We start from the raw sequence: 27,954 nt of genomic DNA on the forward strand, positions 1-27,954 counted from the left end.
GGTGTGGAATTGATACTGTGTGAGAAAGATATTAAGAAAGTGCCAGGTGAGTACCATAGACAGAAATTGTGAGGAAGAACAGAGGACAGAGAGGCCATTTGCCTGGAACATGAGAGACTCTGTGGCCAACATTGCCTCGAGGGTGTGAATGAGTGAGTGGGTGTGAGGATGGTCCACAGGAACCCGAGTGAAAGACAAAGCTGCTGTTTTGAGACTGGATAGATGAAGAAAAGGGGTTGCAGAAATGAGAGATCAAGTTTGGTGGGGAGAATTCTGTTTCAAACCCATTAAACTTGGGGCAGCTGCAGAGAGCTGTGGTTCTGGAATGCACGTTTGTTTGCTTCCCTGGCTTGTGGCTCAGATACGCCCTGTTCTAGGCTTGACCAGGGTTGGAGATGACCTGAAGTGCTCAGCCTTCCCTCTTCAGGGTCTGGTCAGTAGGAAGCTTGCAGAGGGACTCTTTCTGGCTCAGCGGAAATGGCCACACCCACACCGGCTTTCTCACCAGGATGGGAAGCAAGGCAGAATTTGGAAACCTTGACCTACCTCTTCTTCCCAATGAGTAGAGGAGAATGGATCTTCCCTGTTGCTCATGTTTACCCACTGTCATCCTCTTCCTTGGGTTTCTTTTTCATTTTCAATCTTCTTCCTCCCAACTAGTGACCATCAGTTAATCGCTACAGAAGAGAAATGAATTGGAAGGTAGGCTAATAGCTCTGACACCAGAGGACTAGATAGATACCTGTCTGTGTCTGTTTCCTTTCAACTCATTTATGATCTCTCATTATACAGAGAAGATGCAGCCCACAAGTAATCGTGGTTACTGGTTCTTACAGGTCACGGCTAGCCTGCCATATAAAATGCTAGCATTTTGCCAGATTTTCTCTATCTCTGTCTTGGTGTCTGTCTGTCTGGCTTTCTACACATCCACATACTTTAAATAATTTTTACTGAACCATTTGAGTTAGTTGTAGAGATCATAGCCTTCTTGTTCTAAGTACTTTAACACATATCTACCAAGGACCAGAATACTCTTCCACATAACCAATTTTATCCTTATCACCACAAAATAGTATCTAATGCATAGATAATATTTGAATACTTCCTTAACTTTCCCCAGTTATTCCAATAACGTCTTTTATAACTATTCCTTTCCTTGTCTAAGAATGAACAATCATTCATTGAATTTTGTCTCTTTAGGTTCCTTTAATCTAGAGCAGTGTCCCCGTTTTTGTTTTTTTTTTTTTTTAAGATTTTATTTATTTATTTATTTATTTGGCAGACAGATCACAAGTAGGCAGAGAGACAGGAAGAGAGAGAGGAGGAAGCAGGCTCCCCGCTGAGCAGAAAGCCCGATGTGGGGCTCCATCCCAGGACCCTGGGATCGTGACCTGAACCGAAGGCAGAGGCTTAACCCACTGAGCCACCCAGGCACCCCGTTGTTTTTTCTAATCATTCATGGCATTAGTATCTTGGAAGATTTCAAGGCAGTTGTCTAGCAGAAAGTACCACAATCTGGATTTGTTTGATTGTTATTTATGATGAGATACAGATTAAGCATTTTGACAGACATATGACACCGTGATTGTGGAGACACACGACATTCAATTGTCCCATAATTGATTAATTGATTATGCTATCGCTTGGGCAGAGTGATCTTCCAGAATTTTCCATTATAAAGACACCCTTTCCCCTAGGCAAGTGATAAGTCATCTGTGGGGTAATACTCTGAGACTGTGAGTATCCTGATCCACAAAACCCTTTCCCTAATGGGTTTGAGCATCCATTAATGATCCTTGACTGAATCAATTATTGCCCTGGTGGTTGCAAAGTGGGATTTTCTCTTCCTGCTATTCCTTAGGTGTTTTATTAGCTGGCATTCTTTGTAAAGAAGAGCTTCCTGCTATCCCCTATTTCATGAATGTCTGTGGATTTCTGGTTCCTTTTTTTAAAATCAGTATGTTCTAATTCATTCACATCATTCTTGTGGTTTTTTTTTTTTTGCTTTTGTTCCAGCTGTCCCGTTTGGCCAGTGGGAGCCCCTTTGAGGCGGCTCCCGTGTCCCTTTGTCATGTCTGCATTAATATGTGAGCATTTCCTTAGTTTCTGGCATAGTAGGATATTCTCGGCAGTTTTGTGCTGTCCTTGCTCCAGGCCTGAGCCCAACTGTTTCTGGAATGAATGAAGGTATTTAGAAGCCAAGAGCTGGGTGCTCAGGCTTTTCTTTGAAAATGCTCATGATCTAGAGGAAGTTAAACATCAGTCATTTGTTTAAGCTTTCCCATCCTCCAGTGTCTGCTAAAATATTCGCATGGAACCATTGGGGTGTTTAGAAGTTGGAAGGAAAGAACGAGTTGAAAGGAAGAGGCCATCGAAAATTAAGTGAAGGTCTTCTGGCTTTGGACCGGAGGTGGCACAGTGAGGCGAAAGGGGAAGTGAGATGGTGCCAAAGACTGATTTAAATTCTGTTGGAATTCTGCCCAGGGAGTGGCTAGAGAGCCCCAGGAAATAATTCCTACTTGTGTTCTAGGTAGACTCTGAAAATTGGTTGCCCCTTTTTCTCTATCCTGTAATGCTAAGAGAGTATATTCTCCCGAGCTATACATATGCTAATTCTTTTTTTTTTTTTTTAAGATTTTATTTATTTATTTGACAAGATCACAAGTAGGCAGAGAGGCAGAAAGAGAGAGGAGGAAGCAGACTTCCCGCTGAGCAGAGAGCCCGATGTGGGGCTCGATCCCAGGACCCTGGGACCATGACCTGAGCCGAAGGCAGAGGCTTTAACCCACTGAGCCCCCCAGGTGCCCCCCAGATATGCTAATTCTCAGAGCAATTAAAAAATTATCGTTTCCATCCTGTGAGTTCCTAAGTGCTCTGTATTTTCAGAGTCAGCATATGTTATACAGAGACGGATGTATATTTCAGCATGGCCTTTAACAATTAAAACTCATACTTTGTATTTTGAATACTCGCAATTAAATATAATACGTGACTTGACAGCTGATTATAATATTTGGTTGCAAATTATTGGGGTGCATATGTGCAGCATTTTAGGTAGCAACTTGTGAGATTCAGAAGCCAAGGATTTCCATTCTTTTCCCAAGTAATCAGCATGCATTTGATAAGATGATGAAGCTTCCGAGAGGTATCTTGAATCGACTGATTTTTGGGGGAGCTCAGTATGTCCTCTGTGCTCTCTTTGTATACCTCATAGCATAATCTAAATGTTCATGTTGCCTTTTCTAGCCTTCAAAGCAAAACTTGAAGCCGGTAGCTTTCATTTTCATCCGATGGGGAACCTACCGAGTATGCTTGAAAATGTGGAAGCAAATTTGGTTTTATTTTTGTCTGGTTTCCATCAACGTCGGCATTGGTGGACGTGGAAAAAAAACACAGATCAAAAATATAAAGACTCCTGGGGCGCCTGGGTGGCTCAGTGGGTTAAGCCGCTGCCTTCGGCTCAGGTCATGATCTCAGAATCCTGGGATCGAGCCCCGCATCGGGCTCTCTGCTCAGCAGGGAGTCTGCTTCCTCCTCTCTCTCTCTGCCTGCCTCTCTGCCTGCTTGTGATCTCTCTGTCAAATAAATAAATAGAATCTTAAAATAAAAATATATATATATATATATATATATATATATATATATAAAGACTCCTGTGTGTATACTTTGTGCAGCAGGAATATGGTTTTTATTCCAATGCATATACGCTGAACGTTGCAGATGCTTTGTGGTTTTATGAGACCGAAGGGCGCACACTTCCACAAACGCTGACTTTCAATTCTCAGTCCGTTCCTCAGAATGGAGAGTCCTAGGAAGGCAACTGTTCTCACTAGTGCCTGGATGTGCGTTCTGCCGGGAAGGGTAAACTGAAATCGGAAAGGAACACGTTATTTAAATGTGCGGCGACCTGAGCATAGACGGGTGAACCCCGGTGTGTTGTGGCCGCCTTGTCCCAAATGGTCCCTTTGACTCCTGAGTACCCTCACCATTCATTTCTTCAGTGACGCGCCTGTGTGTGTGATCAAAATAAGGGACCTCACCACGAAGGAGTCAACCATTTTTGGCCAACGGACAATTTTCAAAGTCAAGTTTTGTGGTTACTGGGAAGATTTTGATATAACTCAGATCTTTTGGAAGCCATCAAGATCAGCCTCTGTCTCTTCGTACTTTCTATTTAAAACTCACCAAGTAGAGTGTTTATTCCTATGCCCAAATCCATTGCCCCTTGAATTTCTTTAATCTTGATCTTGTTTGAAAGGCGCTTTATACAGAACACAATTTCTTCATTCAGAATGAAGTTTCTTTCAGGCATTAAGACAGCTTGTATACAATTATATAATTTTTTAAAAATCCTCTTTTATCTGGATTTTACTAAATCCATGACCGTTTTAGCCAGTAAAAGCAAATCGTATTTTGGCTGATGTAATGGATTTATATACTTGAATGTCTTCTTTTGGGACTGTATTTGCCTTGAGTTGTCAGATAGAAAGTACTTGGAAGGGTTCAGTCATGACACTGGATCTGTTAATGCTTGTGAAAGAAGCTTCTGGTGTCCTTGTTCTTGTGCTAGACTTTATTGGCTGGATTCATGCGTGAACTTAAAGTGGGGATAAAAAGAGGCTTTTCCCATCAAATTCTTTAGTTCTGTTTTTGTGTAGCATATTGTTATTTGTGTGTGTGTGTTTTTAAAGATTTTGTTTATTTTATTTTTTCTGGGTGTGGTGCATAAACAATGAATTTTGGAACACTGAAGGAAAATAAAATGGAAAAAAAAGACTAAAAAAAAAGATTTTATTTATTTGCGGGAGAGATAGCACGAGCAGGGGGGAGAGGCAGAAGGAGAGGGAGAGGGACAAGCAGACTCCCCACTGAGTGTGGGGCCTGACTCTGGGCTGGATCCCAGGACCCCGAGATCATGACTTGAGCCGAAGGCAGAGGCTTAATGACTGAGCCACCCAGACGTTCCTTAATCTATTGTTATTTGTAATTGTAAAAGTAGATGTGGTTATTGTGAGAAATCTGGGTACCACAAGAAAATGCAAAGAAACTAAAGATTTTTCTACTCTAATTTCATTTTCTCCAATTAGCAACTATACAATTGTTGACTCCCCCACCTTTTTTTCTAGCTACAGATACTTTTAAACAAAATTGGGACTATACTGAACATATTGGTTTATAGTCTGCATTGCAAATAAACACTGCTTAGAAATATTTTCCCATTTTTTAAAAAAAGATTTTATTTATTTATTTGACAGAGAAATCACAACTAGGCAGAGAGGCAGGCAGGGGTGGGGAGAAAGCAGGCTTCCTGCTGAGCAGAGAGCCCAATGTGGGGCTCGATCCCAGGACCCTGAGACCATGACCCAAGCTGAAGGCAGAGGCTTAACCCACTGAGCCACCTAGGCGCCCACATTTTCCCATTTTATTAAATGATTTATGGATGTAGAAAAAACTGTTACCCATTGTTGGGCATTTATATTTTTAAAATTGTTTAAAATCATTATTACTTATCATAGGAAAACTTCTTTGTACTATACATCCATACTTTTTATGTGTATCTTGGACTTTTTAAATTCAAATTCAAAGTCTGATTTACAATCAAATACTGATTGTAGTATTTATTTCTTAACCACCTAATATGTGTAAAACTGTGTTACAATTTTTATTCAGTTCCTACCTTACTTTTTTAATGTGTCACTGATAAAGGTTTCTGAGCTTTATTTTTCCCATAAGTGCTGTGGCTTTTCCTGCATGATTTTGCATAGTATGGTGGGTCTTTGATAAATTCAAAGTCTTTTTTTTTTTTTTTTTTTTTTTTTTATTTGACAGACAGAGATTACAAGTAGGCAGAGAGGCAGGCAGAGAGAGAGGGGAAAGCAGGCTCCCCGCCGAGGAGAGAGCCCGATGCGGGGCTCGATCCCAAGACCCTGGGATCATGACCTGAGCCGAAGGCAGAGGCTTTAACCCACTGAGCCACCCAGGCGCCCCAATTCAAAGTCTTTTTTAATTCACTGGTTTCAAGGAGTGAAAACTAATTCAGTTCAGTTTGTCATTTCCAGAAATTATAGTTAAGCCTTCTTGCCTGCCAGGATCTGTCTTTATACTGCTATCCTCTTGATCTGTACAGAATGGGGTGGTGAAACCTTATTTATTGAACACCATTAGGGAACTTCTCATAAAGAAAGTTTCATGTCATTCGAACTGTCCCTTAAGTGTCTACGCTTGAGCATTATAAGCATGTGAAGGAGAATCTTTCTCAAATTGTATTATGTATGTTGCTGTCCTCTTTGACATAATGAAAAGCAATTAAAATCACAATTTACACCCTTCCGGTTCAAATCACAGCATCTTTATAAATGATAGTTATCATATAGTCAGTTCTGCTAAAATGTGAGACAGGTGTTTCTAAGATCTACCATGCTATGCAAAATCATGCAGGAAAAGCCACAGCACTTATGGGAAAAATAAAGCTCAGAAAGCTTTATCAGTGACACATTAAAAAAGTAAGGTAGGAGCTGAATAAAAATTGTAACACAGTTTTACACATATTAGGTGGTTAAGAAATAAATAGTACAATCAGTATGACACTTTACCTTGACAAAATCCTGATGTTTTCTTGCAGACTGAGGCCTTCCAAAAGTTGCAGGCTGTGAGTTATTTGCAGTGGTGGAAGGAGGGTTCTCTGAAATCAGAAGGGAATTTGGGGCACCCTATGTGGATGGGTTAGCTCTTAGCACTGGTGGACACTGGGGTTGCCCATAGATGTTGGAGGCGTGGGCTTTGAGCATCCCGCGTGTCTTAACGCAGCTGCGTTCTGTCTGGGTGCAATCTTCTGCTATTACCTCGGGTTTCCTGCAATGAAATCCTGCATCAGCAAATGTGAAATTCGAGTGACGCTCGGATTGCTCACTCATATAGCAATCTTGGAACAAACACAAACGTTAGAGCAGAACTGAGTGTACCGAGTGGTAAGACGGTGATGTCGAGGGGATGTTCTTCTGGTCTCCATCCCTAACAGATTGAAAACGTGTAGAACACTTCCGAGAAGAATCTGGCGTGCAAGTGAGCATCGTGTAAAGGTTGGCAATCACGATGACAGTAATAATAATGAGTGATGCCTCTCGATGTTTGTGGGATTCTGTTTGTCAGTTATGACCATCTCCTGTAACAGTGCTTCTGGGCTCCCTCTAATTGACCCATTTCTCAAGCTCTTCTGGCTTTTAAATGAGTTTATCAGGCTTAGAATTACATCTAGTGTAAGGCCCAGCATGGGAGAGCCTGGGGGTGGAGGGGGCGTGTCACCTTTCCTTTATGGTTTACCTTTGGCACCTGTTTTACCTACTCAAACTTTGTCATCTCATGAGTTATTACCTATGTATTCATTTGTGAGATTATTGGGAAGAAACTTCAGTTTCTAGTAAGGATTATTATCATACAGAATTTTTGGATTTTCTCTTTGATTAGAGAAAACAGCTCACTTCTCATTCCCACCTGCAAAACTGAAGTGTGCTTAAATGAATCCATGAGAAGGGTGCTTACAAGTTGTGGGTGATTTTCTTTAGGTTGTTACTGGTTCATTTCTATTTACAACCATTTCTTTGCTTGTGAGATGAGCTCATCTTTGGAAGGTGGAGCAGGCAACTGTGACTTTAGGAGACCTTCCTTCCCAAGTCCCAATATAATTAGAAGCCCAGATCCTCCCTCAGTTATTTTTTTATGGCTCCCGGAGGAGGACATTTTTACCGTGAATGGTTGCCAAGAAGCCTTTGCTGGATCCTCCTTTAGTGATTTTAATAAGACGATGGATCAAAATACCATCTTGATTTAGCAGGCCTTGTTAGTATTGTTCTGAAAGAAAAGTAGCTAACATGGGCTCATCATTTAGATATTCCAATGAAATCTGTATCTTAATTATGCAGAGAGACCCTGAATAGCAAGGGGGGGTTTCTTTATTTTTAATTTTGGATCTGACTTTGGATTTTAACTTTTTGTCTCTGCACAATTTTTAGATATTTGTGCTGCTTGACCTCACTGAGTGATTGCTATTAATTAACAAGACTTTGTGGGAAAAGGGAATTTGCCTTCTGAGCTCTGTACCAAAGACCTGGGAAAAAAGTAAGTAATTTTCTAACTTGCTTTAAAAAAGAAAAAAATTCTTGTTATTTATACTTCTCTCAGAAAGTTAACAGTGTAGGGGTATGGCTTTTCTACTTTCATTCTTCCCTGGCTTTGTAAGTTTTATATGCTCTTACAGATTTGAAACATGGAGAGGAACTTGAGAGACTTTTTTTTTTTTTTTTTTTAGATTTTATTTATTTATTTGACACAGAGAGGGAGAGATCACAAGTAGGCAGAGAGGCAAGCAGAGGGGGAGGCGGAAGCAGGTTCCCCGCTGAGCAGAGAGCCCGATGTGGGGCTCCATCCCAGGACCCTGAGACCATGACAGCTGAGCTGAAGGTAGAGGCTTAACCCACTGAGCCACCCAGGCGCCCCTTGAGAGACCGTTAAAAAAAAAAAAAAAAAAAAAAAAAAAGACCTTCTAAGAGATTAGGATGACAGTCTGTATTGTGGCACATCTTTGGGTTTCATAAACTGAGTCTTCAAGATTGTGATAAACCTTTTATCAGGTGTGAAGTAAACAAATTAAATTATAAAGGTGAAGTATTATAATAGGGCTGCCAGGAAAGCGAATCCAGTTTTCTGAGCCTCAAGTGTTTTAAACTTTTAGATAGGTTCTTTGGTTCTGAAGTTTTAGAATAAGAATGAAATCCATTTGGCTCTTTTCTTGTCTGGAAAAGAAAACAAAATATGTAATCGTTTGTTCAATAAGTCTCTCATGTAGCTTGGTCTTGGAAGAATTGATGTTCCTGTCAGTTTTACTGTTTTATAGCTTTTTGTTGGTACTCTGAGGTATTCTAATTAAGACATTGTGTGAATGGTTTTGCTGTCTTTTTTAAAAACTTGCGTGGGTCTGTAAGTTGTTTTATTCCCTGATCTTTTTGAAAAGGTAAAATGGGCCTTGAAGATAATTAAGTCAGTCTGCTTTGTTGTAGAATTTACGTGGAAGTATGAATGGCCCATAAGAATGTAAGCAGAACAAAACATACACACGTACACGTACACACACACACACACACACACACACACACACATCTGTTTTCTGGCATGTTCTGGAAACAGTATCATTGAGCATTGGAACCGTGTAGTTTCCTAAACTTTGTATGCCTTGTGGCTTAGGCTTCATCTATATTTCTGACCTTACAAATAAGTTAGTTAAAATGTGTCTAAAATAAAACAAGGCAGGAGAGAACTCTGCTCTAGAAGTTCCATAGAAGTATAAATAGTAAGATCAGATTTCATTGTCATATTGTACACACTCTAAATTTGCTCTTAATCAAGTTATGTATTATTATATAATAATTATAATAAGGTGAGGGTCATGAATTATGAAGCCTTTTTAGGTTGAAAAAGATGATCGTACTGAAAGAATATTACACGCACACATGCACATACACAGACTATATACACACCACGAATTTCTGAGGGCTGTCGATATAAATTCATTGAAGGCAAGGACTTGGAAAATTTTCCCTGAAGAGTTTTTTTAATGTTACAGTGAAATATCTGCAGCTGTGAAATACTTCCGCCAGTGGCATTTTGAAAAATGATAGCGATTTATTTAGTTGAATTTTATATTCACATATTAACCTTAATGTAAAGGAAATCCTATGTGGTACAGTTATTATTCCTCCTTGGAAAGATGTTTGAAAGAGGATTATGTTGGAAGTCATCATTCTGTCCGCAGAAGTGGAATGAAAAGGGCGAAAGATTAATTCTGTGGGTTTCAGAATCCAGATATTCGATGTGTAGATTGGAAATATAACTTAGCCCCCCAGAAGGTAAGCTACTGAAACTGCCTTTCAAATAATGTACCATCTCTTTAAAATTTAATACAGTCTCTGGTGAGGTATTTTCCTTCCATTGTACCAAAATACTCCCTTTGTGCCACTGTTGTCCAAGTTGTATTTCCATTTTGTAGATGCAAGGTATCTGTAGGAATTCTGGTCACAATAATAAGCTAAAGACAACCCTTGTATTAGCAGAGGGACCAGGGCAAAAAGATCCTGGCTTTCTAAAACTGATAGTATATTAAGTGAATATTTATACGCACAGAAGGCCGTGAGTAATTTACCTTTAGGTTAAATTAAAAAAAAAAAGACAAGAGGAAGGTTATAATGCATAAGTACTGTCAGGTTTGATTCAGGGGCGAGAAAACGAAAATAAGGAGGCAGGCAAATAGGTTCAAGACAAGCTTTACTGGAAGCGTCCTCAGGTGAGGTTCCGCTGCTCGTGAGGAAGTGAGCTGGGGAAGTCGCACCTGGGGTAGACACGAGCAGGTTTTTATGGGGTGAGGGTGGGGTGGCAGGACATGACATTATATGGTGTGGGGTTAGGTATGGTTCGGTTTCTGTTTCCTGCGGAAGTTCTGTTTTCCTCCCCGAGATGACATGTCCTTGGGCGGTCCCTGGACCTGGGAACCGCTTGTGACGGAAAGTCTCCGAGGGAGGTCCTGGGGTGAAGGTGGCAAGATTTAGGATTGGCTGCCATTTTTTTTGACCCCTGGGTCCCCTGACCCCACTGGCCCAACATTCCGATCCTTTTGTCATTATAGGGCGATGACTCAAATCTGGCTACTTTCTGCTGAATAAGGGGTGTTGTAGGGGTTTCAGAAGTGGGCAAGTGGGAGCAGGGGTGTAGGAGTTGATTTACGGTCACTCCACACATTTCGTGGACCCTTTCCTGAATGACCTGGAGAATGCAAAGGGGCCACCATTAGTAGTATGCAGAGCGTGGTAAATGGGCTTAGGATTGGGAGAAGCCAGGTAGTTAAGGGGGATTGCCACCATTGGGATGGGGCGGAGCTGCCAGGGGTTTACCAGTTTTGAAGAGACTCCCGGACTTTGTCCAAGGTGTGGGTGTAGGTTTCAACTACACCTGTCTCATTGATGTAGTAACAGCATTCTTCATTGAGGAACATGCAGGTGCTGCCTTTTTCTGTGGTGAGGAGGTCCAGGGCACGCCGATTTTGTAGGGCCACCTAGGCTACTGAAGTGATCTGATGTTGTAGGGATGCCAGGGATTCTGCTGAAGCCTCGATACCTGTCTGGAGTCTTTCAGATAGGCCTCTGGTGGGATCTATGGAATGGATTAAGGCCCCCCTACCTAACCCTGTGGCCACCAGGGATGAGGCCAAGGAGACTCCAATAATGAGAGCGAGGAAGACTGCACGTTTTTGTTTTATCAGGGGATTGGTGAGAAGGGATACCTCTGCCTGACTGTAGATGGTCAGCTGGGGGACTAGGAGATGAGGCCTAGTCCCATCAGAAGACAGGAATTCATAGGAGAGTCTGGGTTGAGTTGAGGGTTTTGGAAAGGGTGCCATTACACCAAAAGAACGCGCTGGTAGAAGCATATTGGGGGGTAGGGTTGGTGAGAGTGGTGTTGCAGAGGACCGGGTGGGGGGTTGAGTAGCAGACAGGAAACTGTGGGTTTAGGGGGTCCTGGAGTAAGGGGATGTTCTGGAGGTTGGTCTGAGGTGGTATAGAGGCAGGTATTGATAGGGTATAATTGAAGGGCAGGGGTAGAGGGACCACTACTAAGGGTGGGGGGCAATTTAAAGCCACACACATGAAGCAGCTGGAGAGGTTTGTTATACCAGTAATATTGGCTAAGTGAGTTCCCCAGCGAATTAAGGCAAGCCAGGAAAAAGGGTCTATTCATGTAGGAGAGGGATATTGTAGGTGGTTTTGGAGGGCCTGTTCCTGGTATTGTATTATTTTAGATTGGTCTTGGATACGTGTAGTTATACGAGTATAGTTTCGGAAAATTTTGAGGATAGCTGTGGGATAGGAATTGGTAGCATATTGGTATAGTTTTGCTTCTACCCCCTTAGCCCATCTGTTATCCCAGGGATCAGGGATGTTTAGGTAATATGATCGGCGATTATCGGTAAGACGCCATCTGTTACGGTAATAATCTTGTTTGGAGTTCTCCCATTCAGTTACTGTGTGGTGTGTAACACACCAGTGATAGGGGCACCCCCCACTAGTCTGAACCCATGTAGTGCGGCATGTGGGATGAACCTGATCATAAATAAAACAGATGGTTGGATCTGACCACCCCCGAGATAATGAGTTAAAGTTAGAAAATGGCATGGAAATTCTGGCCTGACAGCCTTGGGGTTGGCAATCTACCTGAGAAAGGAGTTGGGTAATTGTAGCACCTTGCTGGGACCAGGTTTCTTGTAAGTAAAAGCGCCATCGGAAGGGGTTAGGAGATTGAGGGGTTGTTAGGGGTAGGGTCAAGAGAAGGAGGAAGGTGTGATAAGCGTACTTTGGTGGGTCCCAGGGCACATGCTGTCCAGACATTCTGGGAGGGAGTTCGCTTTAATCTGGAAGTATGTGAGGTGTTTTTTGAGAAGGCCGGTGGCCCGCTCAACCTTACCCAATGATTGGAGATAGTAAGGGATGTGAAGTTTTCAGGTGACATTCAGACTCCCGGAGACCTGTTGGGTGACGCTGGAAGTGGAAGCCGGCCTGTTGCCTGACTGAAAGGTCTGTGGAAGGCCAAATTTGGGGATGATGTGTTTAATGAGTGTAGTGGCCACCACGTCTGCTGTGTTTTTTTTCGGAGCTGTAGGGAAGGCCTCAAATTCATCCTGTAAAGGTATTTACCAGGGTTAGTAGGTAATGAAAAGATTTGTAGTGTGGCATGCCGGGGAAATCAAGTTGCCAGTCCTCACCAGGCTGGTGTCCTCGAAGTAGGAGGCGAGCTTGGGAGGAGCCTAGAGTCATAGTCCTGGCTACAGAGTTGGCCTTGTTGTTACCTCGGGATACAGGATTTTTAGATATCTGGTGTCTGTGGCAATGAACGATGGCCATCTTGGTTGGGAGGCTGAGAGCCTTAAGTAATTTAGAGATGAGGGGTCCATTGACTGGGGTTCCCTTGGTTGTAAGGAATCCTTGCTCTTGCCATAGGACAGAATGAGGTGAGCAGAAGCGGTAGGTGAGGGGGAGAGGGGTGTATGGTGGTCTGGAGCTTATGAAGGATGTCCTGGCCAAGGGGATTATCAGAAAGGAGTGTGAAAAGGGAAACCCATCCAGGCTGCACAAGAGGGGTGGGGTGGCTCGTGGATTAGAGGAGGTACCGTCAATTCCCATTACTGCCACTGGAGAGGGGAAGCTGGTACCTGAGTAGGAAGGCAGAACAGAGTAGGAGGCCCCCGCATCCAACAGGAAGGAGATGGACTTACCCACTACCTAGAGCATGACCCTGGGCTCAGCATGGGTGAGAGGGGTATCCGAGTCTGGGCCCCATCAATTGTCATCCAATCCAAGTAGTTGGAAAGCAGGACTTACCGGTTCAGGGTTTCCCCTGGTGGAGGTGTTGGGGATCCTCTGAAGCCGGGGCAGTCAGATTTCCAGTGGACCATCATTTGGCAATTGAGGGCATGCTCGGGTTGGTTCCTTTGGATTAGGGCATTGACGGGGCCCAGTGTCCCTCGGCTCTGCATTTGAAGCAGGCCCTCGGAGGGGTGCGATTAGTTCCCCCTTTTTGTTGGCTCCTGGAGCCAGCCGGCTGCAGGACTGCGACCAAGCCTTGGGTTTGGAGCTGGACCTTCTGTTGAAGCCTGGCTTGCTATTGAAGTTCGGCTGCCTCCTCTCAGGTATTGAAGACTTTAAAGGCCATTCTCACCAGGTTGGAGGTGGGAGTTTGAGGGCCCTCCTCAGCCTTTTTAAATTTTTTTGCAGATATCTGGTGTAGACTGAGAGATGAAATGAGTGGCCAAGGCGGTGGCCCCCGCCAGAGAGGTAGGGTCAAGGCAAGGCGGGTATATTGAGTTAAGGCTTCAGTAAGTCTGTTAAGGGAAACAGTAGGGTTTTCGTCTGGGCCTTGAATAATCTTAGTTTATTGTAATTAACTGTCGTGTTGGAAGCCGCCCCCATGCCCCCTATAAGGCATTGGATCATGCAGTCTCGGCATCAGCGGCCACCTTGGCCATTCTGATAGTCCCACCCTGGGTCTGCTGCAGGAACAGCCTAGCACCGACCGGCATGGTGGCATCGGTCAGACAGACCTCGTCTGCGTGTTCTGGGGCAGCGGCCTGGATACGTTCCCTTTCCTCGGCTGTGAGGGTAGAGGTTTGGACAACATGTAGATCGTGCCAGGTTAGGTCATATGCTTGGGCTAGATAGTGGAATTCTTTGATATAGTTTCCTGGGTTGGCAGAGTAAGAGCCTAATGGTTTTTCAATTGGGGGAAGGTCCTGGAGCGAGAGGGGTGCATGGATTCGAACGACCCCCACGGCCCCTGCGACCTCCCTGAGAGGGCAAACCAGATCAGGAGAGGGAGAGATCCTTTGGGATCTTGTACGAGTGGAGACAGGAGGGGAGGGGTTGGTGGAAGGAGGTGACGGATGGGGGTCAGGAGTTGGTAACGGAGGAGCAGAGAGTGGAGAAGAGGCGGTAGGAGGCCCAGAGTGGGGGAGGGCAGCGGCCCCCAAGCCGGTGGACAGGACAAACTCTCAGGGATTTCTGAGAGAGGGGAAGGGGGAAAGGATTCAGGGCTTTTCGGAGCCATAGGAGCAGGTGGAAGGGAGGGGGGATGGGTGTACCTGCCAGGAGGACTTGAGAGGTGGAGCATTGGGAGCAGAGGGAGGGAGGAGGGTGCAGACTCCAGAAAGCCTGCATGTATGGAACCTTGGACCATTTATTTGCCTTTATGCCCGTAGAGATTGTTCCAGATCAGTTAAGATCAGGAAATTAAAGGTGCCCTCGGGAGGCCATTGACACTGATTATCCAGTCGGTATTTAGGCCATCGTGTAATAATGGATGAAGCGACGCCTCTGTAAGTCTTGGGAGAGGCCCAGAGTGTTAAGGTCAGTTAGTAAACAGCCCAAGGGGATTTAGGATTGGGCAGTTCCCAGGATTCCTGCCGGGTGGTCGGAAGGTTGGAGGCAGGCGTCCCCGCTTTCAACCTTGGACTGGGGACTGACAGAGAAGGCTGCTGTGGAGATGGGACGTCGTCTCCCGATGCCCAGGTGCCACTTGGGAGTCACCTGGTGACTCGGTGGAGTTGCCCTGACACAGCCGTGATTTCAGGCAGGACCACCTGGATCGCGGGTGCAGAATCGGGGGAACTTACCCACAGTGTCAAGGCGTTGGGCTTGGGAGAGGTCCTGGTGGCGAGAGGAAGGAGGCCTTCCTCTGGAGTGGGGGGCCTTGATCTGTTCCCGGGTTTCTGCCCCAAATGTCAGGTTTGATTCGGCGGCGAGAAGACGAAAGCAAGGAGGCAGGCAAATAGGTTTGAGACAAGCTTTACTGGAAGTGTCCTCGGGTGAGGTTCCCCACTCATGAGGAAGTGAGCTGGGGAAGTCGCACCCGGGTAGACGCGAGCAGGTTTTTATAGGGTGAGGGTGGGGTGGCAGGACATGACCTTATATGGTATGGGGTTAGGGATGGTTCAGTTTCTATTTCCTGCGGAAGTTGTTTTCCTCGAGATGACGTGGCCTTGGGCGGTCCCTGGACCCGGAACCGCTTGTGACACAAAGTTCTCGGGGGAGGTCCCGGGGTGAAGGCGGCAAGATGGAGGGTGGGCTGCCATTTTGTTGTCCCCTGGGTCCCCTGACCCCACCGGCCCAACAAGTACACTCTATATAAATCCAGTCCTGAAGGAACCTGTTAGGTGGAAGGCAAATAAGGAAAGGAAGAGGCAGGGCAGGGGAGAAGGAAGGAGGTCCTTTCTGACAGTGACAAAAGCCATAGCGGAGTGTGTCTGAGTACTTTGAAAACTGGAAGGGGGACTTAAATGCATCAGTGATTTCTTTTGGGGCAACACAAGCACAGTTGTAGGAAAAATCCAGAACCCGAAACAACCTCCACACTTCTTTTCAGCGTCTTGGCATCCTCTAATTTTATTTTCGCTCTATTGCATTTGCATTTTATTTAATTATTTAATTTAATTATTTAAGGTAGATTTCTGGATGCTTGAATCTGTAATGTTTATATAGATGCACTTTTTGAGAAATTGGCCATGGATTATTTTAAAAGTAGTAAAAAAATAGCTTCTCTTTCACTCCTCTACTTAACATGTGCATGCGTTTCTTTTTATGTCAGTACTGAAAGAGGATTCTATTCTTCAAACTGTTTGGTGTCCTGTCTTTTTCCATTTAACTATAAATAATGAATCCCCATGCTAATAAATATTTATCTACAATCTCGTTTTTTAGTGAAAGTAAAACAATTGGATCTTCACTCTTTGTTTCCTGTGAGGCCATCTTGGCTTTGCGTTACAAAGGAGAATCTGTACCTGAAATATAGAGTGGGGGTTTTCCATCTGCAAACAGAGAATAGACTAGGATTCCCCCTCTATTATTTCTATAGTGTTTACTGTAACCAGACATGCTCTGAATAGGAGACTTGTGGGACTAAATGGGTATTCAAAACTCTTAAGTGTCACTGTCTGACAGGTATGGTGTAGAAAGCACTGTGTCTTCTTTGGTCCCTTTGTTCCATTACGAGGGTACAGGTGACACGTTGCTCCCGCTTTGCTCTCTTCATCAATATTTCTGTGCTGAAGGAAGGATTCTACCTATGTATTTCTCCCTCCCAAGAAATTCTCCGTTTCTCAGATGAGGGGATGGCTACAAAGGGAAGAACATTTCACAGACTCTGGACTAGAATTTATGGGAGTAAATTATAATCCAAATTAATTGGAGATGCAGAATGTTTCCTAGATCTTTGCATAATTTCTCAATTTTAACTTCAGTTATTAAATCAGCATTTGGCGTGCAACTACTATGCGCCACCTCCTGTGTCGGGAACTCCTTATTCAGAGAGGACTGAGCTATGCCTTTGCTTTCAAGGAACTTAATTTGAGTTTCAAATTCAGATTCAAATAACATTTATTCAGCCTATACCAGGTGACAAGCCATCAGTGGGTGGGGGATACTCTTAGGCAAGGTCTTGGATTATGAAAATTCAGTAATGATACTGACCGATTCCCTCCAAAATAAATTATAGATAGAATTTTCTAATCTTTCTTCCATTATATTTTCTTAAACTTTTGGTACCTGCGACTACTTGTTAAGTTAAATTAACAGATCGGGGGAAAAAGATTGGAAGCATTAGTTGATAAACGTCGAGCAATAATTGTAAAAACATAGATATTTTATATATTTGAAAACCTGTGTACCTAGAATGTCATAGTTTCTCCTCCTGGAGTAGTTCTTAGTTTACATGATAAAATTAAATGTATTGAGATTTCATGCATTCTGCCCTCAGAGTGGCTTTGGTGCCTGAGCAAGTGTGAAAGACATAGTGTGGAGCCATTTTGATTTTCCCAGTGATTCTTGGGGTACGGGTTATTGAAATTTAGGTAGGAAAGTAACTAGCCCACACTCACTCATCTGGAAAATGTTTGAGTTAGGATTCTGTGACCCATCTAACTTCAAAGCCCATGCAGTATCCTCCTGACTCATTCAAGGTGGTGGGGAGGTTGGACTCCCAGGGGTTGCTGAGGAAGGAGCGGTCATTTCAGTGGAGGGATCAGGAAATGTCTTTATTGCATGGAAGAGCGGTCTCTGAGATAAGTCTCGTGGGCAGAATTAAAATATAGGGGGGAAGTGGAGGAATTATTGGAACTTGTAGTAGGAAAAGCATATGCCATGGTACAGAGGAATGGAAGCTCATGGCATGTTCCAGAAGTCGCTAGAACTCTACTGTGGCTGGGGCATGGGACATGGTGGGGAGCACAATTGGCTCTGAGATTAGAAGAACCTTGGTGCCAGAGTGAGGAAGGCCATGTGTATGACATGCTTGAGGCTTGGGGTTTCTAAAAAATATATAGACATAAAAATTTTAAGATAGAAGAAAGTTCATAATTAGGTAGGAGTTTTACAAAAATATCACCTGGGTGGCAGTGTGGAATATAGATTGAAAAAGGGAAAACAAGACTGGGGCCCTAGGGCTGCCATGTGAGGTTGTGCAGATTGTTCACTGCACAAGGGAATGTGTGAACAGTGAGTGGTGGGGACCAATAACCATCTGCCACATTACTCACCAGACTCTGTGCTCTTGGGTCTGGGCCTGCCTAGAGAGAGTACCTTTTAAAATTTGCATAATAAAATGTTCTACTTACCTTTTAATTGCTTATAAAATAGTAGGAGAAATTAGGCAAAGAAAATACCATGTGCCCTATGACCTAGGAATGTGGAGGTGGACATGGTGGTCTTTTTATTAACTATATGACATTGAGCATGTTCCCCATTCTCAAAATCTATTTCCTCATCTTTAAAAGAGAGTTGATAGAGGTGCCTGGTGGCCCAGGCAGCTAAGAGTCTGGCTCTTGATTTTGGCTCAGGTCATGATCTAGGGCCCCACGTCAGGCTCCATGCTGGGCATGGAGTCTGCTTGGGATTCTCTTCCTCTCTTCTCTCTCTCAATAAATAAATAAATAAGATCTGATAGATAAATAAATAAATAAATAAATAAATAAATAGGATCTGGCAGGGTATTGGATAGACTGAGGGACATTGGTAAGAGAAGGAACTAGACACGGAATGGAGAACTAGAAGGTCTGGGACTGGATGCCCTGCCAGGAGGTAACCTGAGAGTATCCTAGGAGCTTTGTAACAGTTTTAAGGTTTTGTTTTCCTTAATCCTGTATCATTTCTGAGAGGTAGATGTTATTGTCCCATTTTAAAGCTTTTGTAAGTGAGGCTCAGGGAAGTTAAATAACTTGTCGGATGTCAGGCAGCTAGGGAGTGGTATGGGTAAGACTTGAACCTGGGTCTATGTGACTCTTGTGTTTATGCTCATAATGACCGTCCTATGCTTAGAAGTAATGTCTTCTGTATGTTCAACTCCCTTAATACCCTACTTGAATCTCTCTGATAACATTTTCTGATTTTGTCTTTTATTGTTTTTAACTTAAGTTGGGTCATAGTGATATACAAAGTGTTTTGTTTAATTTACTAGATAGGAAGATTCTAAGGACTGGGATCTAGTCTCATTCATTTTGTTTTGTTTTGTTTTGTTTTTCATAACTCTTTGCTCAATAAAATATGCATTGATAAGATGAATAATCTCTTGGGAAGCCTGGGTGACTCGGTTGGGTGTCCGACTCTTGATCTCAGCTCAAGTCTTGATCTCAGGGTTCTCAGTTCAAGCCCTGTGTTGGGCTCTGCACTGAGCTTGGAGCCTACTTAAAAAAAAAAACAAAAAAACAAAAAAAAAAACCTCTCAAGATTTTTCTGTCTCCTAAAATTCAATAATTTTTATTATATATGTAAAGCTTCAGTTGCAATTATAACTAAGTAGAACTTAAAAAGGAGTCATTGGATTTTAATTTGATATCTAGATTGATTGCTAAAGTTTCAGGAAATTCCTAATTGCCATTTTTATCTGAAAAATAATTTGTGACTTGCTGTCAAAGACTGAAGCCAAGACTAAAATTGCACTTCTCGCGAGTCCTGTTTGGAAGCTTAAAACTGTGCTCTCCGCTTCACAGCTGTGGCTGCTCTAACACTCAAATGTCTTAAATGGTATTTATGAGCTCATAAACAATGTTATGCTGCCATTCATGCAGGTAAGGACCTCCTTTTGCAAAAACCCATGAAACCGTGGTGCTGATGGTCATTCTTATTTGGTCCCAGCTGGATGCAGACAACCAAAAGAAGGGCTTTCCTGGTTCAGGGCCGATGATTGGAGGCCCAGGGGTCACACTACCTAGGTTCGCATCCTGCTTTTCTGGTTTATGAACTCCATGGCCCTTGGCAAGAAAGCATCTAGTGATAGATCCATGGGCCTGGTTCATGGGAATCTAGTGGGAAAAAAATCTGCATTCAGATGAGAGCCGCTTTTGCTTAGATATTCTTTAAAGAAGGGCAAAATTGTGAGCTTATGGAATGGAACTGGACATTTCAGTATTATTGACCATGTTTGCTCCAGGATGACCCTTTGCTGTAAGGACTGTGTCTGCTTTTTTGAATTCTAAGGAGGTGAGTTTAAGTGCTGCTTGTCCTGTATGCCTGAGGAGAGTAGGAAATGATGGCTTTTTTAAAAGAAGCAAAATGGCGCCTGGGTGGCTCAGTCGGTTGGGCATCTGCCTTCTGCTCAGGTCATGATCCCAGGGTCCTGGAATCGAGCCCCATGTCCTGGGAGCCTCCTTTTCCTTCTCCCTCTGCCTCCTGCTCCCCCTGCTCATGTTCTCTCTCTCTCTCTCTGTCAAATAAATAAAATCTTAAAAACAAAACAAAACAGGAAAATGTTATTTGAGATCAGCATTGCCTCTGGGCTTTGAAAAGCTCTGGAGTTTCTCTCATCTTCCAGGAGAGTAGCATACATGAGCTGGGAGAAAGGAAACCAAACCCCAGGGATGTTTCCTAGCTTGCCTCTGCCCATTAAGGGAAAAGAGAAAGTCAGGGTCTGTAAAGGGCTCTCTTGGTCTCCATGGGCTGTGAGTTCAGGTGTGCTGGAAAGGGTGCCCTGGATAGCTTCTTATCTTCTTATTCCCAGTGGCCACTGCTTCGCCTGAGGGGAAGAGAAATGGCAGCCTGGGTCTCAAACATTGCTGGCCGGGAATGCAGGCAGGCGCCGGTCTCTGTCCCAGAGTTTATGTTCTTTCATCCATGTGAAGTGGCACCAAGACTTGTGACATTATTCTCCTTTGAGGTTTTCTATTTGAGATAGCTGGAAGAGCAAGCAAGCTGGATAAAAATACCCTTCAGACCCAGTCTTGCCCTTGCGGTTTTCGCCTGCTTAGCTTTGCACTTTAAAGTGAAGTTAACTTGGCCTGTCCATTCTTGCCAGGGAGAAGCTTGGGTTATCAGTAAATGCCGGATTGAAAATCCCTTTCCAGGGTTACCTGCCCCCCACTCTAGGGCTCCTGCAAAAAAAAAACAAAAAACAAAAAACAACAACAAACAAAAAACAAAAACAAAAAAAGCTTCAGCCTGCTGTAAGCTGGTAAGCCCTTAAGACTTGGATGTCTTGGTAGGGAAAATAAAATTGGATTGCACACCCTTCCCTTTTCCTGGTGAACTAATTGTTGTTTTCCTGCATTTAAAAGCAGATGTTAAACTCCTCCTTTGATGTTCACCAGCAGACAGACTCCGGTTGTGTATGAGAGCTCTTGATGCATGTCTGTTGTCTGAATGAAGATCAGCTTTGGCAAATTAGATTTTGATGGTTACATTTTGATCTGGAGCCACGGAACGGAAGGGCAATTTATTCTTGCGTTCAGTACACATTTCTCAGGTTCCGGCTGGGCCCCCTGACGCAAATTGTTTTCCAGATTTCACAAATGCCACAGAAACCTTGCCAACTCTATGGTGCTCTCTCTCTGTTGAATAGATAAGAAAAATAAGGCCTATAGAATGATTAGGACTATTGTCTGCGTAAGAAAAATAAAGCCCAGGGAATGATTAGAAATCTCTCCCAGGGTCGTACTGCTGTTAAGTGGCTAGGAGTTTGACCTGGGGATTCGGGCCGAGCTCGAAGCTGTTAGCCCACAGACGCTGTTTCTTAAGAGGAGATCATCTGTGGAGCAAAAATGTTGAGCCGAAATCAGGAAAAATCTAGTTAACCACGAGCCCCTCCTCATTTGCTCAGCAGACATTTATCGAGTGCTTGTTTTGTGCTAGACACACTGCAGGGTGCTAGAAATTCACTGGGAGGCAAGACAGAATCTGATTGTCACCCGCCTGATGGAGGAAATAGGGATGCAGTAGTGTTCGCTCCCCTCAAAAGCAGTGTCTTGGCTGGGAGAGGTTTGGTGAGGTTTTTTAAGATGTAGAAATTTTGGCACCTAATAAAAATAGTTTATTATTCTTTTCCATCAGTATGTATACTAAATTACCTACAAATAAACAGGGGGCTTCATGAGTCTACTCTGTAATTGTACTCCTTGCTTGAGCTGCTTAAGATGTGCAGAAGTGGAGGTTGGAGAAATAGTTACTGAGTTTTCAACGAAGTGTTGCAAACAAAAATGGGAACGGTTACCTGGCAACGACTCTGTCTAATCCGGCTTTGGAGTCCCCATTTTAGGCAGGAGGTACTTAGTGCAGTACCTGGGATGTAGGGAGTACCTGGTAACTCTGGTTGATGGGCTCAGTGATGGAAAGTAAAATAAGGAGGCGAGGGGATGGGAGTCTCACAGGAAGGGGGATAAGTTAAGGTGATATCAAGGGTGACAATAAAATAAACCAATAAGTAGGTCAAGAGAGCACATGACTTGTGCTGGACTTAAGCCACATGTACAAACTGTTTGAAGAGTCAAGGTGGGAGGAGCTATGTTTAGGGCATCTGGAAACGCCATTGGGTTAGGATGCTTGAGAAAGTGCATCCCTCTCCTCTATGCCCCCTTTCCCACCATGATGTGGATTTCAGTTTTTAAGACTTTAGGGTTTGGGGATGCCTGGGTGGCTCAGTCGGTTAAGTGGCTGCCTTCGGCTCAGGTCATGATCCCAGGGTCCTGGGATTGAGTCCCACATCGGGCTCTCTGCTCAGAGGGAAACCTGCTTCTCCTTCTGCCTGCTGTTCCCCCTGCTTGTGCTCTCTCTGACAAATAAATAAAATCTTAAAAAAAAAAAAAATACTTTTTAGGGTTTTGTTGTTGTTTAAGATTTTATTTATTTATTTGAGAGAGAGAGTGAGCGCGAGTGCAAGGGCAAGAGCAGGGAGAGGGCCAGAAGAAGAGGGAAAACCAGACTCCCCACCGAGCAGGGGGCCCAATGCAGGACTCGATCCCAGGACCCTGGGATCATCACCTGAGCCAAAGGCAGATGCTTGACTGACTGAACCACCCAGGAGCTCTACGACTTTAAGTCTAGTATTTGGTTCTTTAATAAATTGGGTGACCATATGTGTCCATTTGCTGGGCAGCCCTGACTCTGCCTGTTTCCTGTTTACCATTTTCGAGAATGCCCCCTTTCCCTGTCAAGTGTCCTGGTGTGGATGAGTAGTTAAATGGCCACTGTACTAAGGGAATTTGGTGACATTCTCTGTCTTTAAACAGAAATCTTAGAGCATCCAGACTACCTTGATGAATTCACCTAATGTGGATGTAGTACCAGTAAAATGACCCATTGGACTAGTGTCTGATCTCCAAATAGAAAGGAGATCCAGTGAGTGGTAACTGAAAAGAATCAGATGTTGAGCAAAAATAAGCTGATTTTGACAAAATGAACTTTAATTACAACTAATGGCTGGTGTAGCCATAAGAGAAAGGGCATTTAAAGGTTATCATGATGATGGGTAGTGTTTGGGGAATCCGGCATCATTGGAGAGAATCATGTCATCATCACTGGCTTTGATTTAGTGTCTCCTGTTTCCATGGCACTGCAATTTAATTCTGATGCATTTTCATTTGTTCTCTGAGTAGAAAGCAAAAGAAATAATTTCTGAGAATAGAGGTTTTTGTCGGATGTTTAAAGAAATGTCTGGAGGGGAAATTGTTAAATTCAGATTTTTTCCCCCTTAAATCTACTGTTAAATTGTGTCATTTGTTGAAAATGGTAGTAATATTTTAGTCCAATGAGACATTTACCTAGGGACTCCCAAAGCTTTAAGAGAACATATGTTGGGGGTTTTTCTCTTGATAAATAGGGCTACATTGGTTTTATAGTTCACGTACATAGCTTTGAAGAAACAGACTAACACCTTGTCACACGGATATATGTAAAAGTTTTAGGGGTTCAGGTAGTGCTGGACAGTGATTGCAAGATGAGAATTGGGTGGGGGATTGAAATCATACTGTGACCATTCTTTTCCATATTAATATTTTATGGGGCAGTGATGTATTTGCCTTCAAGGGCCATAGATTTTTGTTCCCTCTAGTGTTATCTTTTTTTTTTTTTTAACATTACTTATTTATTTATTTGACAGAGAAATCACAAATAGGCACAAGTAGGCAGAGAGGCAGGCAAAGAAGAGGGAGAAGCAGGCTCCCCGGGGAGCAGAGAACCTGATATGGGGCTTGATCCCAGGATCCTGGGATCATGACCAGAGGCAAAGGCAGAGGCTTAACCCACTGAGCCACCCAGGCGCCCCCCTGTATTGTTATCTTTTGTAGGGGGTAGATTCCCCAAGTAGAGGATTATTCCTCTGTGATTCTAAAACTCCGTTGTTTCCGAATAAAATTCAGACTCTGCCACTGACTATCTGTGGGTATGTTCTTTCTCTGAGCCTCAGTTTTCTAGCCCTGTAAAATGGGAATAGTGATATTTATTGCTTAAAATTTTTTAACAGGATGTTTATTTATTCCTGAATCTGAGATAAGCTTTGAGCATGTAACACAAAGGTAATTTTCTCCCAGGTTGAGGAAGCAATAGCAGATACTGAGGACGGGGAGACAGGTGTTAACTGTCGGAAGGGTGAGACTCAAACTAGTTAACGTCCAGCTTCTGGCCAATCAGAATGGATGCTGACCGTAGGCATTCTGGACGGTTGTCATAGTGCTCAGCCATTGAATGAGTCTTAGCCTTTATTGTTGGTATTGAGAAATCTGTGTTTAATCTGTGATGATTTGCAAGCAAACCTAATTGTGTCTTCTAGTTATAAATTAACACCCCCTTCTCTGAGCTCCCGTGATCAAGAAAGGATACCATCTTCACTGGATGGGTGAGCCTAGCATTCATGCCTGGATTCCTATCTCAAAAGTTTCTGGTTTACGTTGAGGACCTTGCTAATCATGGCTGCCAGCACCGTGGTAACTCTTTGGAGACTCTGCTTTCCCATCTTCCACTCCATTCCTTGTCTCCTGTAATTATCCATAGCAGATGAAAGTTGCATTTATGACACAAAACCTGGAGTGTCCCATAAAATTGGCAACTGGATAGAGCAGGCCTAGACGCAGCCTTCCCAGCTTCCTACCAGGCCACCTTTCTTTGGAGACCACCACTTCTCACTCCCAGAAATGACTGTCAGCACATCTGAATGCATGGTCTGAGCGTCTGAGAGAATGAAGCTCTGGAAGAGGGAGCACTGCCATTTTCTTTCTCCCAAGTCTTTCTTGCTCATTCCCATTTCTCATCTCAGGCTCTGCCCCTGGATAATCAACATTGGGAAGTCTCCCTTGTACAGCGCAGAGATAACCCCTTTCCCGAGGGATGGGATGGTAATAGCCAGCTATCTGAACTCTAGCATCATTTAGAAGCTTCCATGTAGCCTGGGAGTCTCCCTTCCCAGAGTAGGGATGAGTTGGTTTCCACATACTGATCTAGTTAAGAGCTGTCAAGAAATTGTTTCGTGCTTCCCTCATAGGTGTTAGAATGGCTCTTCTGAAAAGAGATAACAGATATTGGGGAGGTTATGTAGAAAAGGGGTCCTTTTGCATCATCGGTGGGAATGTCAATTGCTGTAAATGTAAGGGTGCAGCCATTGTGGAGAACAGTATGGAGGTCCCTCCAAAAATTAAAAATAGAAATACCACATGATCAAGCAATTCCATTTGTGGGTCTATATTTGGAGGGAAATGAAATCACTATCTAGAAGAGATATCTGTACCCCCATGTTCAGTGTATTATTTACAGTAACCAAGACAGAGAAGCAACCCAGGTGCCTGTCAGATAGATAGATAGAGAAACCATGGCATATATACCCGGTGGGATATTATTAAGCCGTAAGAAAGAAGGAAATTCTGCCATTTACAGCAATGGCCCTTGAGGGCATGATGGGTAGACCTTGAGGACATTATGCTAAGTGAAGTAAGTCAGGCAGAGAAAGGAGAATACTATATGATGTTACTAATATTTGGAATCTAACCCCTCCCCAAACTTACAGAAGCAGAGATCAGATATGATGATTGCCTGAGGTGAGGGTGGGGGAAATGGGGAAAGGTGGTCAAAGTTGGTACTTCCAGCTATGAGACAAGTACGTTCTGGGGATGTAATGTACAGTTTGATGACTGTACCCAACAGTACTGTATTGTATGTCTGAAAGTTGTTAAGATAATAGATCTTACAAGTTCCCATCGCAAGAAAAAAATGTATAACTGTGTGGTGGATGGATGGATGGGTGGATGGATAACTAAACTTACTGTGGTGATCATTTTGGAATATCAAAGTGTGATATCAAAATGTAATATCAATATTTGATACATTTTGGATGTATCAAATCATTACATTGTTCATCTTAGACTAATACCAAGTTATATGTCAGTTATATCTCAATGAAATGATGGAGGGATTGTTTTGCATAGAAACCTTTTATCCCAGCAGACTTAGGTGTACTTCCATTCAAACACAGGAGTTTCATTAGGGAAAATGGAGAAACACTGGAAACCCGCATTCCAGTCCTGGTTTGGCACCTGCTAGTTGTGTGACCTTGAGGTACATAGCCATCTCTTCCTGGGGTACTCCTTTTCTTATCCATACAATGATTTTCAGATGATTTTTAAGGTCCTTGTCAACCAGAAATTCTCTGAATCTGTAATAACTCTTGAAAGTATGGAGTATGGTTTTTGAGTAGATTCAAACTGTCAGTGTCTGATGATGGTAGTTGCATTCTCACCACTGCTCTGGTTTGTGACTATAGCTGTTTCCTGGAGGGAAGAGAAGGCCATTCCTCCCATCATTTTGACATGATACTATCTGCTTGATGTGCTTTTTTGTTGTTGTTGTTGTTTTAAAGATTTATTTATTTATTTGAGAGAGATTATTTGGGGGAGAGAGAGAGAGTGGGCACCTGTGGGGGAAGAGCAACAGGAGGGGAAGAGAGAGATTCCTTTTTTTTTTTTTTTTAATATTTATTTATTTATTTGACAGACAGAGATCACAAGTAGGCAGAGAGGCAGGCAGAGAGAGAGGAGGAAGCAGGCTCTCCGCCGAGCAGAGAGCCCAATGTGGGGCTTGATCCCAGAACCCTGGGATCATGACCCGAGCCGAAGGCAGAGGCTTTAACCCACTGAGCCACCAGGCGCCCCGAGAGAGAGTCCTTTAAGCAGACTCCCTGCTGAGCATGAAGCCAGACTTGGGACTGGATTCCAGGACCCTGAGATCATGACCTGAGCCCAGGTCAAGAGTCAGCTGCTCAACCACCTGAGCCACCCAGGTGCCTCTCTTGGTGTGCTTTTAAGTGCAGTGACAGGCTTGTTTTCTGATAGGACAGACTTCCCAAGTCTCTCCTGTGATTGCCTCATTCAAACAGTCATGACTTTGGTCCATAGTCAGCCTGTATATTGGTGATGATGCCATTCTGTTTTATTTTTTTCATTTTAAAACATGTACTCCCCCTCCCCCAAGTTTTTATTTTTTAAAGTTTTTATTTATTTATTTATTTATTTGACAGAGAGAGAAATCACAAGTAGGCAGAGAGGCAGGCAGAGAGAGGAGGAAGCAGGCTCCCCGCTGAGCAGAGAGTCTGATGTGGGGCTCGATCCCAGGACTCTGAGATCATGACCTGAGCCGAAGGCAGAGGCTTAACCCACTGAGCCACCCAGGTGCCCCACCCCCAAGTTTTTATTTAAGTACCATTTAGTTAACATACAGTGTAATATTAGTTTCAGGTGTAGAATTTAGTGATCATCACTTACCTATAACACCCAGTGCTAATCACAAGTGCCCTCCTTAATAACCACCACCTATATAAACCCACCCTCCTGACCCCTCTCCCTGTCTAGTAACCCAATGCCACTCTGTTTTAAATGTTGGATCCTCTCTGTGTCTAAACAGTAGCTTCCAGTTTGCAGTCTTCAATATATTACTTCATAGTTTAATTATAAGTGTTTGTTGGTAAGGAGTGATTTGTTGGTAAGGAGTGATTCACCCTTAAAGTTTATTAAAAGAGAGAAGATGTGCAGATTTTTTATTGCTGCAAAAATGTTGCTGAGGTTTTGATAAGGATTGCTTTGAATTCGTGTATCACTCTGGGTCGTATTGACATCTTGACAATTTC

The 27,954-nt window shown here is 43.4% G+C and overlaps 1 protein-coding gene across 3 annotated transcripts in view; it reads left to right on the forward strand.

Annotated features, from left to right (window-relative positions):
• Positions 1-27,954, forward strand: part of APBB2 (amyloid beta precursor protein binding family B member 2) — a 378,415-nt gene that overhangs the window by 107,180 nt on the left and 243,281 nt on the right. For all 3 annotated transcript variants that reach the window (XM_032852788.1, XM_032852806.1, XM_032852795.1), the window contains one exon: positions 8,010-8,115. The gene's annotated coding sequence lies outside the window, so the exon portion shown is untranslated. The remainder of the gene's footprint in view (positions 1-8,009; positions 8,116-27,954) is intronic.

Source organism: Lontra canadensis, unplaced genomic scaffold, assembly GCF_010015895.1.
Source record: "Lontra canadensis isolate GAN:19392208 unplaced genomic scaffold, GSC_riverotter_1.0 scaffold1, whole genome shotgun sequence".
Classification (NCBI taxonomy): domain Eukaryota; kingdom Metazoa; phylum Chordata; class Mammalia; order Carnivora; family Mustelidae; genus Lontra; species Lontra canadensis.